Below are 14,728 nucleotides of genomic sequence, written 5' to 3' on the forward strand. Positions count from 1 at the left end.
GACTGGGCACTGGGTGACTCTGGTGACTGTGGGAGCAGGCGCTGCTCCACAAGTCTTGGAATCAACAAGGCTTGTAGGACAAATCTCTACATTTTACACTTACTCCACTGCTTTTGCCTCCACCTCTATCTCCACTATGGCCTTCACCTGCGCCCTCAACCTCTGCCTTAATGAGACCCGCATTCCCTTTGCAGAGTGAATCCCCACCACCTCTGTACTGCGCAGCCAGGGCTCACCGCAATCAGGCAGCGTTAAAATTGATATGCCTTGGATATCGCAGTTATACAGCTGAAGACTTGTGGACAGCTCTCCAGGCTGAGTTTGATCAATGGCTGTCTCCGTTAAACCTGCATCTAGGGAAGGCCGTGTCAAATAACACTGCAAACCTGATGGCGGCCCTACGGCGAGGCAAGCTCACGCACGTGCCTTGCCTGGCTCACGTTCTCAAACTGGTGGCACAGCGTTTTCTCTGCCACTATCCTGGCCTGGGTGAGCTGCTCCAGAACGCACGTAAGCTGTCTGCTCATTTCCACCATTCGCACCCCTCTGGTCATTGACTTGCATTGATACAGAGGTATTTGTCCATGCCAGTTAACAGGTTGATATGTGATATGCCAACATGGTGGAATTTTACTCTGCACATGTTGCAGCGACTGTGGCAGCAACAAAGAGTCCTGACGCAGTGTGTCATGTCGTATAGCCTGTGCCAACACAGTACAGACATGGCGCATTTCATGTGTAAGGACCTCTGCTCCCTTCTGCACAGTTTCGAAATGGCTACTAAGATGGTTAGCGCTGACGCCGCCGTCATCAGCATCACTTTCCCATTCATCTGCTGACTTTGAATAGCCTGTGAGAGGAGATGGTGGTCCCAGAAGAAGAGGAGGAATAAGAGGAGGATGGGGAAGGGATAACATTGTCTCTAAATTCCAGACTGTTGTCACACAGGCGGGTGCCAAGGGAGGGTGGATTACTGCGATCCAGGGGGGCTAGTGATGTCAGAAGATGAAGAAGATAGTTCTCCCCCCTCTGTTGTTCATGGTTGGCGGGAGGGGACAAAGGAAACGAGCATCAGTGTATCCCAGCCACCAACACAGCATGGACCTCATGGTAGTACCTGACATATGAGTGCCTTCTTGCTGCACTATCTGCAACATGATCCCCATATAGTTATGATTATAAATAGTGCTGACTACTGGGTTGACACTCTGTTAGATCTATGTTAGAAAACAAAATTTTGCCAAATGCTTCCTGCCCTGGAAAGGTATCCGCGAATCCTGGAGTATCGAAACACGCTTTTACACAACCTTAAGAGAGTTTTTTACCAAGACTGCAGTGAAATACACAGTTCACATCACAGCTCTAGACATCCAATCTCCAGCACATCAATTCGTTAACGCCAAAACATTAGCAGCAGCAGTAGTGTAAGTGGAAGAAGCAATTTCTGTGAGTCCTTTGACACTTTTTTTTAGACCAGCTCGCTTTCACATTTTGGTCTTCCAAAATGGATGAGTGGACTGAGCTCGTTTCACACGAGTTGGAGGTTTTATCATGTCCGGCAGCCAGCGCTCTCTCAGAACGTGTCTTCAGCACTGCTGGTGGTTTCCTGATGGATAAGCACAGCCATCTGTCCCCTGAAATTGATGCCACTTTATTGGTGTCTGCTACTAATTTTTGGAAATGTGAACACTCCTGGTTGGGTGTCCATCTGCTAGATTGGGTGTAGTGGAAGACCTGTGGGTCCATATTATGCTATCTATTCTGTGGTGAAATTGATGCCACTTTGTTGGTGTCTGCCACTAATTCTTGTAAATGTGTAGACTCCTGGTTGGGTCTCCTTCATGTGTATTGCCTGTAACAGTAGGCCTCTGAGACCATCAGGCCTCCACTTCCTTGGAAACAACTACACGTGTTACTATTCTTAGATTTTTCTGACTATAGCAGTCTACGAAATTTTTATCATATTTGTGCAACCTGAGTGTGGCTCAGCATGACAGCATGTTGAACTGTTGCATGTGGTATCAGGGCTACAGCACAGGAGGCCTACACCAATCCCTCACCCACCTGGTCTTATTGTGACGTTCAATTGAAAGCTGTAAATGCCGGCCCAGACCCCGATAGCTACAATTTGCACTGTGGGTGAATTGAGGCCACTTTCCTGATTTCTCCCCATAATTTGATGTGTTTTGGCAGCTCTTGGGGCTGTTATAAGGTGTTGTACATGCATTTGTTTTTGCCTCCCATTGCCATGAATGGCGTTCGGTTATGTTCGTCGAATATTCAACAAATAAATCGGCGAATATTGCAATATTGCAAATTCGGCTATTGTAATCTGAACAGATCATTGAAATATTCACTCATCTCTAATAGTGAACATGGATGTAATTAGCCTGAATGCTTTGAAGTCAATATATATATTCTCTATACCTATATAGCGATATCTAAATTAATAATAAAGTGCATAGTGCAAAAAAAGATTATAAATAAAATTACAATTCCATACAAAGCTTCTAGACTTTTAAAGGGCAATCATGTTCTGGTGTAATGTTGCCATCTAGTAATCCATGTATATATCATAAAAGAAAAAATAGTAAATCCACAGAAATTGCTTCTTGGTAGAAATATAAATAATTCACCACAAATATCATGTCTATCCACACAACTAATATCTAAAAAAAATCCATAATTTCAACAAATAGAATAGTAAAGTTCCTAGTGCAACATGCATGTACCCCCACTATAAATGGATTAAATGATATAAAGTGTTGTATAAAGGATAATGAAAAATACAAATTATTAGGGGTTAAGGCCACGGTCACACATTTAATATTTGGTCAGTATTTTACCTCAGTATTTGTAAGCCAAATCCAGGAGTGGGTGATAACTACAGAAGTGATGACATGTTTCTATTATACTTTTCCTCTGATTGTTTCACTCCAGGATTTTGGAATACAAATACAGATGTAAAATACTAACCAGATACTGAACATGTGAACGTGGCCTAATAGTTGCTTTAACATATAAAGTGCTAAGTGCATAAAAAATTTTTGCAAGTGTTTATAAGTATACATAGCAAAAATCCACTTACAGTGTTGGAAATAAGTATTCGATCCCTTGCTGATTTTGCAAGTTTGCCCACTGACAAAGATATGAACAGTCTATAATTTTAAGGGTAGGTTAATTTTAGCATTGAGAGATGAAATATCAAAAATGAAATCCAGAAAATCACATTGTATAAATTATATACATTTATTTGCCTTTTGCAGTGAGAAATAAGTATTTGATCTCTCTGGCAAGCAAGACTTAATACTTGGTGGCAAAACCCTTGCTGGCAAGCAGAGCAGTCGGACGTTTTTTGTAGTTGGTGATGAGGTTTGCGCCCATGTCAGGAGGAAATTTAATCCACTCTTTGCAGATTATCTCTAAATCATTAAGATTTTGAGGCTTTCGCTTGGCAACTTGGAGCTTCAACTCCCTCCATAAATTTTCTATGGGATTAAGGTTTGGAGACTGGCTAGGTCACTCCATGACCTTAATGTGCTTCTTTTATTGCCACTCTTTTGTTGCCTTGGCTGTATGTTTTGGGTCAATTTGTTAGCTGGAAGACTCAGCCATGACCTATTTTTAATGTCCTGGTGGAGGGAAGGAGGTTGTCACTCAGGATTTTATGGTACATGGCTCCATCCATTCTCCCATTGATATGTTGAAGTAGTCCAGTGCCCTTAGCAGAGAAACACCCCAAAACATAATGTTTCCACCTCCATGCTTGACAGTGGGGACGGTGTTCTTTGGGTCATAAGCAGCATTTCTATTCCTCCAAACATGGTGAGTTGATTTAATGCCAAAGATCTCAATTTTTGTTTCATCTGACCACAAAACCTTCTCCCAATCACTCATAAAATTATCCAGGTGTTCATTGTCAAACTTCAGATGGACCTGTACATGTGCCTTCTTGAGCAGGGGGACCTTGCGGGCACTGCAGGATTTTAAACCTTTACGGCGTAATGTGTTAGCAATGGATTTCTTGATGACTGTGGTCACAGCTGCCTAGGGATCATTAACAAGTTCCCCCTGTGTAGTTTTAGGCTGATCACTCACCTTCCTCATGATCAACGATTTTACATGGTGCCCCAGATTGATGTCGATTAACAGTAGTGTTGAGCGATACTTTCCGATATCGGAAAGTATCGGAATCGGAAAGTATCGGCCGATACCGTCACAGTATCGGAATCCAATCCGATACCGATACCCGATCCCAATGCAAGTCAATGGGACGAAAATATCGGAATTAAAATAAACCCTTTATACACTTGTAGGTTCATTCTACATGAAGGAAAACAACTAAGAATAATGTAGGATGTATTGGGGGACGTGGCGGAGACATTAAAGGCACAGAGGTTTAGCCCAATCTAATAGAATAGCAGGATTTTTTTTTTTTTTTTATGACGTTCGGCGTTAGAAAGAATTTGACTATGTTATTTTTTTTTTTTATGTCAGATATTGATGTTTCACTACTTCCACGCCCTTCACCTTCTTTTTTACTTCTCCCACGCTTTCTTCTTCATTATCCTCATCATCAGCTTCTTTGACATCAACTTCTTCACCTTCTTCATCTTCTTCTTCATCTTCTACCTATTATTTTTTGGGTTACATTGTTCATATTCTTTTTATTTTACTATTATCTTCATCATATTCTACTTCTTCATCATATTCTTATTTGTGACAGGCATTCCCGTAGTTGTTATCTATAAAAGTTTGAAGATTACACCTTCCGTTCTGCCTGTCACAAAACAGTTACATTTGTCCGCGTTCAGTTTGGCCTGCAGCATCAGGCTTTATCCAGGGGCACCACGAGGAGGAACGGACTCACCCCCATACACTGCTTAGTCTTCTTCTGCTTATAATTTACATAATATTTTTTGCTCTGATATTTTGTGTTATGCTTAATGTCCTTCTGCTCTTTGTTCTGCAGCCTCTTGTTCTTCTGCTTCTCGGTCTTCCAGGTCGTCGTCGTCTCCAGGGTCGTCGTCTCCGGGGTCGTCGTCATCGGGGTCGTCTCCGGGGTCGTCGTCATCGGGGTGGTCTTCAGGGTCATCGTCTCCAGGGTCGTCGTCATCACGGTGGTTGTCGTCTCTGGTGTCGTCGTCATCTTAGGGGTGGTCTTCCGGGTCATCGTGTTTAGTCTCTTGAACTTGGAAATGCAGCAGAAGGTACAAGAAGGCTGAGAGAATGCCGAGAACCAGCTGATGGAACTGGAGCTCAGATGGCTACCCGAAGGTCCAAGAGCCAATGGAACGACCGAGGACCAGCTGACGTTACTGGAACCCGGTTACTAAGCAGGAGGTACCCGTGCTGAAAGCACTACCAAGGACCACCTGACGTTGGTGGAACTCAGATACCCAGAGGGAGGCACCTAAGCCAAAGGCTCTGCCCGGAACCAGCTGACGGTACTGGAACCAGGATGGGGAGCAGAAGGTACAAGAGCAAAAGACACTGCCGAGAACCAGCTGACGGTGCTGGAACCCGGATGGGTAGCCGAAGGTCCAAGAGCCAATGGAACTACCGAGGACCAGCTGACGTTACTGGAACCCGGTTACTAAGCAGGAGGTACCCGTGCCTGAAAGCACTACCAAGGACCACCTGACGTTGGTGGAACTCGGATACCAAAGGGAGGCACCTAAGCCAAAGGCTCTGCCCGGAACCAGCTGACGGTACTGGAACCAGGATGGGGAGCAGAAGGTACAAGAGCAAGTGTCTGCGTGGCTTTTGCAGGACACGATGCCGGCTGCACAGCAGGGGAACAGCTGGCGGTGCTGAACCCCACTGACACATTGGCTGGTGTTTTTCTCTGTGCAGCTAGCACATCTGGGCCCCAACTGGCGGTGTGTTAGAGCCCAGGGACAGCAGGAGAAGGAGGAGGAGCAGGAGCAGGGGGAGGGGAGTGTAGGCCGAAGCCTGCACTGGCGGCAGCTTTGGGTGTGTTGTGTCTGCGTGGCGGTCGCAGGACACGTTGCCGGCTACACAGCAGGGGAACAGCTGGCGGTGCTGGACCCCACTGACACATTGGCGAGGTGTTTGGCTCTGTGCAGCCAGCACTTCCGGACAGCAACGAGCGGTGTTGTAGCCCGGGCTCTGCAGGGGGAGCAGAGTGTAGGCCGAAGCCTACTTGAACCAATTTCAAAGGTAACCTTTAACCCCCCCTCAGGGGTTAGAAAGTAGAAGAGCCACAGCTTATGCAGCAGTAGTGCTGCGCAAGTCAAAGGTTGCTCTTGTAATTTTTCTCCTTGCACACGCTGAATGGAACACGTATAACATTTAGCCCTTTATACAGTCAAACTGTGTAATGGAGGCGAGAGTTCCCTTTGTAATGAGACGCAGCACAGATGTCAAGAATCCCACCTTGGTGCTGGGTGCAGCCTCCTGAGCGTTGTTATTTGCTGTACAGGAGTCTGCGCTGTCGTGTTATCCCCTGGCCTAGCGCCGTTAGCGCTGCCCATCTTCTGACATCATTTAATGTCGGCCGTTGCGGTTCGCGATGACCATGAATCCCAGCCCCGCAGTGTCTTAACATTGTTAAAACACTGCGGGGCTGGGATTCAGGGCCTGGCGCAGCACATATGTTCGCCTCTCACACGCGGGTCCTTACACCCGCTTCAGACTGTGCGGCGTCATCTGATCCCTTATCGCATGCCACGGCCATGAAGCCGCACAGTCCGAAGAAGGCGGAAGGAGAGGAGGGACAGGCGAACTGATGCACTGATCCTGCCCATCAATCACACCCTCGCAGTCCCAATAAATAAGACACCGAGGGGCGTTGTGTGGGTCAGGGCGGCCGCAGAGGCGCAGCCAGCCAAACAATGATGCCAGAAGACGGGCAGCGCTACCAAGGGGGTTGCAGCGTGTCATTACAAAGGAAAGTCACACCCCCGGGACGGTTAAATGGTCACACAGAGGACACATTTCAGACGTGTTTTCAGTTCCACATGTGCGAGGAGAATACGTTTCTGAGCCACCTTGCACACATGCAGCATTACCGCTGTACAAGGTGGCTGGATAACGTAAAAACGCCTGGGGGAGGGGGGACAGGTTCCCTTCAATTTCAGTTCTTGTGTCTGCGTGGCTTTTGCAGGACACGTTGCCGGCTGCACAGCAGGGGAACAGCTGGCGGTGCTGGACCCCACTGACACATTGGCTGGTGTTTTTCTCTGTGCAGCTAGCACATCTGGGCAAAAACTGGCGGTGTGTTAGAGCCCAGGGACAGCAGGAGGAGGAGCAGGAGGAGGAGGAGCAGGGGGAGGGGAGTGTAGGCCGAAGCCTGCACAGGCGGCAGCTTTGGGTGTGTTGTGTCTGCGTGGCTTTTGCAGGACACGTTGCCGGCTACACAGCAGGGGAACAGCTGGCGGTGCTGGACCCCACTGACACATTGGCGAGGTGTTTGGCTCTGTGCAGCCAGCACTTCCGGACAGCAACTAGCGTTGTTGGAGCCCGGGCTCTGCAGGTGGAGCAGAGTGTAGGCCGAAGCCTAATTGAACCGATTTCAAAAGTCACCTTTAACCCCCCCTCAGGGGTTACAAAGTAGAAGAGCCACAGCTTATGCAGCAGTAGTGCTGCGCAAGTCAAAGGTTGCTCTTGTAATTTTTCTCCTTGCACACGCTGAATGGAACACGTATAACATTTAGCCCTTTATACAGTCAAACTGTGTAATGGAGGCGAGAGTTCCCTTTGTAATGAGACGCAGCACAGATGTCAAGAATCCCACCTTGGTGCTGGGTGCAGCCTCCTGAGCGTTGTTATTTGCTGTACAGGAGTCTGCGCTGTCGTGTTATCCCCTGGCCTAGCGCCGTTAGCGCTGCCCATCTTCTGACATCATTTAATGTCGGCCGTTGCGGTTCGCGATGACCATGAATCCCAGCCCCGCAGTGTCTTAACATTGTTAAAACACTGCGGGGCTGGGATTCAGGGCCTGGCGCAGCACATATGTTCGCCTCTCACACGCGGGTCCTTACACCCGCTTCAGACTGTGCGGCGTCATCTGATCCCTTATCGCATGCCACGGCCATGAAGCCGCACAGTCCGAAGAAGGCGGAAGGAGAGGAGGGACAGGCGAACTGATGCACTGATCCTGCCCATCAATCACACCCTCGCAGTCCCAATAAATAAGACACCGAGGGGCGTTGTGTGGGTCAGGGCGGCCGCAGAGGCGCAGCCAGCCAAACAATGATGCCAGAAGACGGGCAGCGCTACCAAGGGGGTTGCAGCGTGTCATTACAAAGGAAAGTCACACCCCCGGGACGGTTAAATGGTCACACAGAGGACACATTTCAGACGTGTTTTCAGTTCCACATGTGCGAGGAGAATACGTTTATGAGCCACCTTGCACACATGCAGCATTACCGCTGTACAAGGTGGCTGGATAACGTAAAAACGCCTGGGGGAGGGGGGACAGGTTCCCTTCAATTTCAGTTCTTGTGTCTGCGTGGCTTTTGCAGGACACGTTGCCGGCTGCACAGCAGGGGAACAGCTGGCGGTGCTGGACCCCACTGACACATTGGCTGGTGTTTTTCTCTGTGCAGCTAGCACATCTGGGCAAAAACTGGCGGTGTGTTAGAGCCCAGGGACAGCAGGAGGAGGAGCAGGAGGAGGAGGAGCAGGGGGAGGGGAGTGTAGGCCGAAGCCTGCACAGGCGGCAGCTTTGGGTGTGTTGTGTCTGCGTGGCTTTTGCAGGACACGTTGCCGGCTACACAGCAGGGGAACAGCTGGCGGTGCTGGACCCCACTGACACATTGGCGAGGTGTTTGGCTCTGTGCAGCCAGCACTTCCGGACAGCAACTAGCGTTGTTGGAGCCCGGGCTCTGCAGGTGGAGCAGAGTGTAGGCCGAAGCCTAATTGAACCGATTTCAAAAGTCACCTTTAACCCCCCCTCAGGGGTTACAAAGTAGAAGAGCCACAGCTTATGCAGCAGTAGTGCTGCGCAAGTCAAAGGTTGCTCTTGTAATTTTTCTCCTTGCACACGCTGAATGGAACACGTATAACATTTAGCCCTTTATACAGTCAAACTGTGTAATGGAGGCGAGAGTTCCCTTTGTAATGAGACGCAGCACAGATGTCAAGAATCCCACCTTGGTGCTGGGTGCAGCCTCCTGAGCGTTGTTATTTGCTGTACAGGAGTCTGCGCTGTCGTGTTATCCCCTGGCCTAGCGCCGTTAGCGCTGCCCATCTTCTGACATCATTTAATGTCGGCCGTTGCGGTTCGCGATGACCATGAATCCCAGCCCCGCAGTGTCTTAACATTGTTAAAACACTGCGGGGCTGGGATTCAGGGCCTGGCGCAGCACATATGTTCGCCTCTCACACGCGGGTCCTTACACCCGCTTCAGACTGTGCGGCGTCATCTGATCCCTTATCGCATGCCACGGCCATGAAGCCGCACAGTCCGAAGAAGGCGGAAGGAGAGGAGGGACAGGCGAACTGATGCACTGATCCTGCCCATCAATCACACCCTCGCAGTCCCAATAAATAAGACACCGAGGGGCGTTGTGTGGGTCAGGGCGGCCGCAGAGGCGCAGCCAGCCAAACAATGATGCCAGAAGACGGGCAGCGCTACCAAGGGGGTTGCAGCGTGTCATTACAAAGGAAAGTCACACCCCCGGGACGGTTAAATGGTCACACAGAGGACACATTTCAGACGTGTTTTCAGTTCCACATGTGCGAGGAGAATACGTTTATGAGCCACCTTGCACACATGCAGCATTACCGCTGTACAAGGTGGCTGGATAACGTAAAAACGCCTGGGGGAGGGGGGACAGGTTCCCTTCAATTTCAGTTCTTGTGTCTGCGTGGCTTTTGCAGGACACGTTGCCGGCTGCACAGCAGGGGAACAGCTGGCGGTGCTGGACCCCACTGACACATTGGCTGGTGTTTTTCTCTGTGCAGCTAGCACATCTGGGCAAAAACTGGCGGTGTGTTAGAGCCCAGGGACAGCAGGAGGAGGAGCAGGAGGAGGAGGAGCAGGGGGAGGGGAGTGTAGGCCGAAGCCTGCACAGGCGGCAGCTTTGGGTGTGTTGTGTCTGCGTGGCTTTTGCAGGACACGTTGCCGGCTACACAGCAGGGGAACAGCTGGCGGTGCTGGACCCCACTGACACATTGGCGAGGTGTTTGGCTCTGTGCAGCCAGCACTTCCGGACAGCAACTAGCGTTGTTGGAGCCCGGGCTCTGCAGGTGGAGCAGAGTGTAGGCCGAAGCCTAATTGAACCGATTTCAAAAGTCACCTTTAACCCCCCCTCAGGGGTTACAAAGTAGAAGAGCCACAGCTTATGCAGCAGTAGTGCTGCGCAAGTCAAAGGTTGCTCTTGTAATTTTTCTCCTTGCACACGCTGAATGGAACACGTATAACATTTAGCCCTTTATACAGTCAAACTGTGTAATGGAGGCGAGAGTTCCCTTTGTAATGAGACGCAGCACAGATGTCAAGAATCCCACCTTGGTGCTGGGTGCAGCCTCCTGAGCGTTGTTATTTGCTGTACAGGAGTCTGCGCTGTCGTGTTATCCCCTGGCCTAGCGCCGTTAGCGCTGCCCATCTTCTGACATCATTTAATGTCGGCCGTTGCGGTTCGCGATGACCATGAATCCCAGCCCCGCAGTGTCTTAACATTGTTAAAACACTGCGGGGCTGGGATTCAGGGCCTGGCGCAGCACATATGTTCGCCTCTCACACGCGGGTCCTTACACCCGCTTCAGACTGTGCGGCGTCATCTGATCCCTTATCGCATGCCACGGCCATGAAGCCGCACAGTCCGAAGAAGGCGGAAGGAGAGGAGGGACAGGCGAACTGATGCACTGATCCTGCCCATCAATCACACCCTCGCAGTCCCAATAAATAAGACACCGAGGGGCGTTGTGTGGGTCAGGGCGGCCGCAGAGGCGCAGCCAGCCAAACAATGATGCCAGAAGACGGGCAGCGCTACCAAGGGGGTTGCAGCGTGTCATTACAAAGGAAAGTCACACCCCCGGGACGGTTAAATGGTCACACAGAGGACACATTTCAGACGTGTTTTCAGTTCCACATGTGCGAGGAGAATACGTTTATGAGCCACCTTGCACACATGCAGCATTACCGCTGTACAAGGTGGCTGGATAACGTAAAAACGCCTGGGGGAGGGGGGACAGGTTCCCTTCAATTTCAGTTCTTGTGTCTGCGTGGCTTTTGCAGGACACGTTGCCGGCTGCACAGCAGGGGAACAGCTGGCGGTGCTGGACCCCACTGACACATTGGCTGGTGTTTTTCTCTGTGCAGCTAGCACATCTGGGCAAAAACTGGCGGTGTGTTAGAGCCCAGGGACAGCAGGAGGAGGAGCAGGAGGAGGAGGAGCAGGGGGAGGGGAGTGTAGGCCGAAGCCTGCACAGGCGGCAGCTTTGGGTGTGTTGTGTCTGCGTGGCTTTTGCAGGACACGTTGCCGGCTACACAGCAGGGGAACAGCTGGCGGTGCTGGACCCCACTGACACATTGGCGAGGTGTTTGGCTCTGTGCAGCCAGCACTTCCGGACAGCAACTAGCGTTGTTGGAGCCCGGGCTCTGCAGGTGGAGCAGAGTGTAGGCCGAAGCCTAATTGAACCGATTTCAAAAGTCACCTTTAACCCCCCCTCAGGGGTTACAAAGTAGAAGAGCCACAGCTTATGCAGCAGTAGTGCTGCGCAAGTCAAAGGTTGCTCTTGTAATTTTTCTCCTTGCACACGCTGAATGGAACACGTATAACATTTAGCCCTTTATACAGTCAAACTGTGTAATGGAGGCGAGAGTTCCCTTTGTAATGAGACGCAGCACAGATGTCAAGAATCCCACCTTGGTGCTGGGTGCAGCCTCCTGAGCGTTGTTATTTGCTGTACAGGAGTCTGCGCTGTCGTGTTATCCCCTGGCCTAGCGCCGTTAGCGCTGCCCATCTTCTGACATCATTTAATGTCGGCCGTTGCGGTTCGCGATGACCATGAATCCCAGCCCCGCAGTGTCTTAACATTGTTAAAACACTGCGGGGCTGGGATTCAGGGCCTGGCGCAGCACATATGTTCGCCTCTCACACGCGGGTCCTTACACCCGCTTCAGACTGTGCGGCGTCATCTGATCCCTTATCGCATGCCACGGCCATGAAGCCGCACAGTCCGAAGAAGGCGGAAGGAGAGGAGGGACAGGCGAACTGATGCACTGATCCTGCCCATCAATCACACCCTCGCAGTCCCAATAAATAAGACACCGAGGGGCGTTGTGTGGGTCAGGGCGGCCGCAGAGGCGCAGCCAGCCAAACAATGATGCCAGAAGACGGGCAGCGCTACCAAGGGGGTTGCAGCGTGTCATTACAAAGGAAAGTCACACCCCCGGGACGGTTAAATGGTCACACAGAGGACACATTTCAGACGTGTTTTCAGTTCCACATGTGCGAGGAGAATACGTTTATGAGCCACCTTGCACACATGCAGCATTACCGCTGTACAAGGTGGCTGGATAACGTAAAAACGCCTGGGGGAGGGGGGACAGGTTCCCTTCAATTTCAGTTCTTGTGTCTGCGTGGCTTTTGCAGGACACGTTGCCGGCTGCACAGCAGGGGAACAGCTGGCGGTGCTGGACCCCACTGACACATTGGCTGGTGTTTTTCTCTGTGCAGCTAGCACATCTGGGCAAAAACTGGCGGTGTGTTAGAGCCCAGGGACAGCAGGAGGAGGAGCAGGAGGAGGAGGAGCAGGGGGAGGGGAGTGTAGGCCGAAGCCTGCACAGGCGGCAGCTTTGGGTGTGTTGTGTCTGCGTGGCTTTTGCAGGACACGTTGCCGGCTACACAGCAGGGGAACAGCTGGCGGTGCTGGACCCCACTGACACATTGGCGAGGTGTTTGGCTCTGTGCAGCCAGCACTTCCGGACAGCAACTAGCGTTGTTGGAGCCCGGGCTCTGCAGGTGGAGCAGAGTGTAGGCCGAAGCCTAATTGAACCGATTTCAAAAGTCACCTTTAACCCCCCCTCAGGGGTTACAAAGTAGAAGAGCCACAGCTTATGCAGCAGTAGTGCTGCGCAAGTCAAAGGTTGCTCTTGTAATTTTTCTCCTTGCACACGCTGAATGGAACACGTATAACATTTAGCCCTTTATACAGTCAAACTGTGTAATGGAGGCGAGAGTTCCCTTTGTAATGAGACGCAGCACAGATGTCAAGAATCCCACCTTGGTGCTGGGTGCAGCCTCCTGAGCGTTGTTATTTGCTGTACAGGAGTCTGCGCTGTCGTGTTATCCCCTGGCCTAGCGCCGTTAGCGCTGCCCATCTTCTGACATCATTTAATGTCGGCCGTTGCGGTTCGCGATGACCATGAATCCCAGCCCCGCAGTGTCTTAACATTGTTAAAACACTGCGGGGCTGGGATTCAGGGCCTGGCGCAGCACATATGTTCGCCTCTCACACGCGGGTCCTTACACCCGCTTCAGACTGTGCGGCGTCATCTGATCCCTTATCGCATGCCACGGCCATGAAGCCGCACAGTCCGAAGAAGGCGGAAGGAGAGGAGGGACAGGCGAACTGATGCACTGATCCTGCCCATCAATCACACCCTCGCAGTCCCAATAAATAAGACACCGAGGGGCGTTGTGTGGGTCAGGGCGGCCGCAGAGGCGCAGCCAGCCAAACAATGATGCCAGAAGACGGGCAGCGCTACCAAGGGGGTTGCAGCGTGTCATTACAAAGGAAAGTCACACCCCCGGGACGGTTAAATGGTCACACAGAGGACACATTTCAGACGTGTTTTCAGTTCCACATGTGCGAGGAGAATACGTTTATGAGCCACCTTGCACACATGCAGCATTACCGCTGTACAAGGTGGCTGGATAACGTAAAAACGCCTGGGGGAGGGGGGACAGGTTCCCTTCAATTTCAGTTCTTGTGTCTGCGTGGCGGTCGCAGGACACGTTGCCGGCTACACAGCAGGGGAACAGCTGGCGGTGCTGAACCCCACTGACACATTGGCTGGTGTTTTTCTCTGTGCAGCTAGCACATCTGGGCAAAAACTGGCGGTGTTAGAGCCCAGGGTCAGCAGGAGGAGCAGGGGGAGCGGAGTGTAGGCCGAAGCCTGCACTCGAGCAAGTTGAAAGGAAACCTTTAACACCCCCCCCCCCAGGCGTTTGTAGCTGAAAGAGCCATTGTGTACAGCACTAATGCTGGAAAAGGTAAACTTAGCTCTTTTAATTATGGTCCTTGTACATGCGGAACCAAACATTTATGAAATGTGTCTCCTCACAGCGTTAAACCGTCCGGTAGGTGGAACTTTCCTTTGTCGTGTGACGCAGCACAGCCATCATTTTTACCCCCTTGGCGCCGTGCGCCCACTCCTCAGCGTTGTTTGAATCTGTCCCGGAGCCTGCGCTGTTAGGTTAGCCCTTGGCCATGCACACATGTTGCGCTGCCCGTCTTCTGACCTCATTTGGTGTCAGGCTGGCTGCGCCTGTGCGGGTGCGCTGGCCGAGATCCCGCCTCGCAGTGTCGTCTAATGTAATCCCACCGCGGGCCTGTGATCCGTGCCCGTGCGCAGTGCATATCCTGTCCTCTCACTCCCCTCCCTACGGCTTTTTCAGACTGTGCGTTGTCACGGCCGTGGCATGCTATTAGGGACCAGCTGACATCGCACAGTCTGAAGAAGCCGTAGGGAGGGGAGTGAGAGGAGAGGATATGCACTGCGCACGGGCACGGATCACAGGCCCGCGGT

This window comes from Ranitomeya variabilis, chromosome 3 (genome assembly GCF_051348905.1).
Source record: "Ranitomeya variabilis isolate aRanVar5 chromosome 3, aRanVar5.hap1, whole genome shotgun sequence".
In the NCBI taxonomy this organism is placed as follows: Eukaryota; Metazoa; Chordata; class Amphibia; order Anura; family Dendrobatidae; genus Ranitomeya; species Ranitomeya variabilis.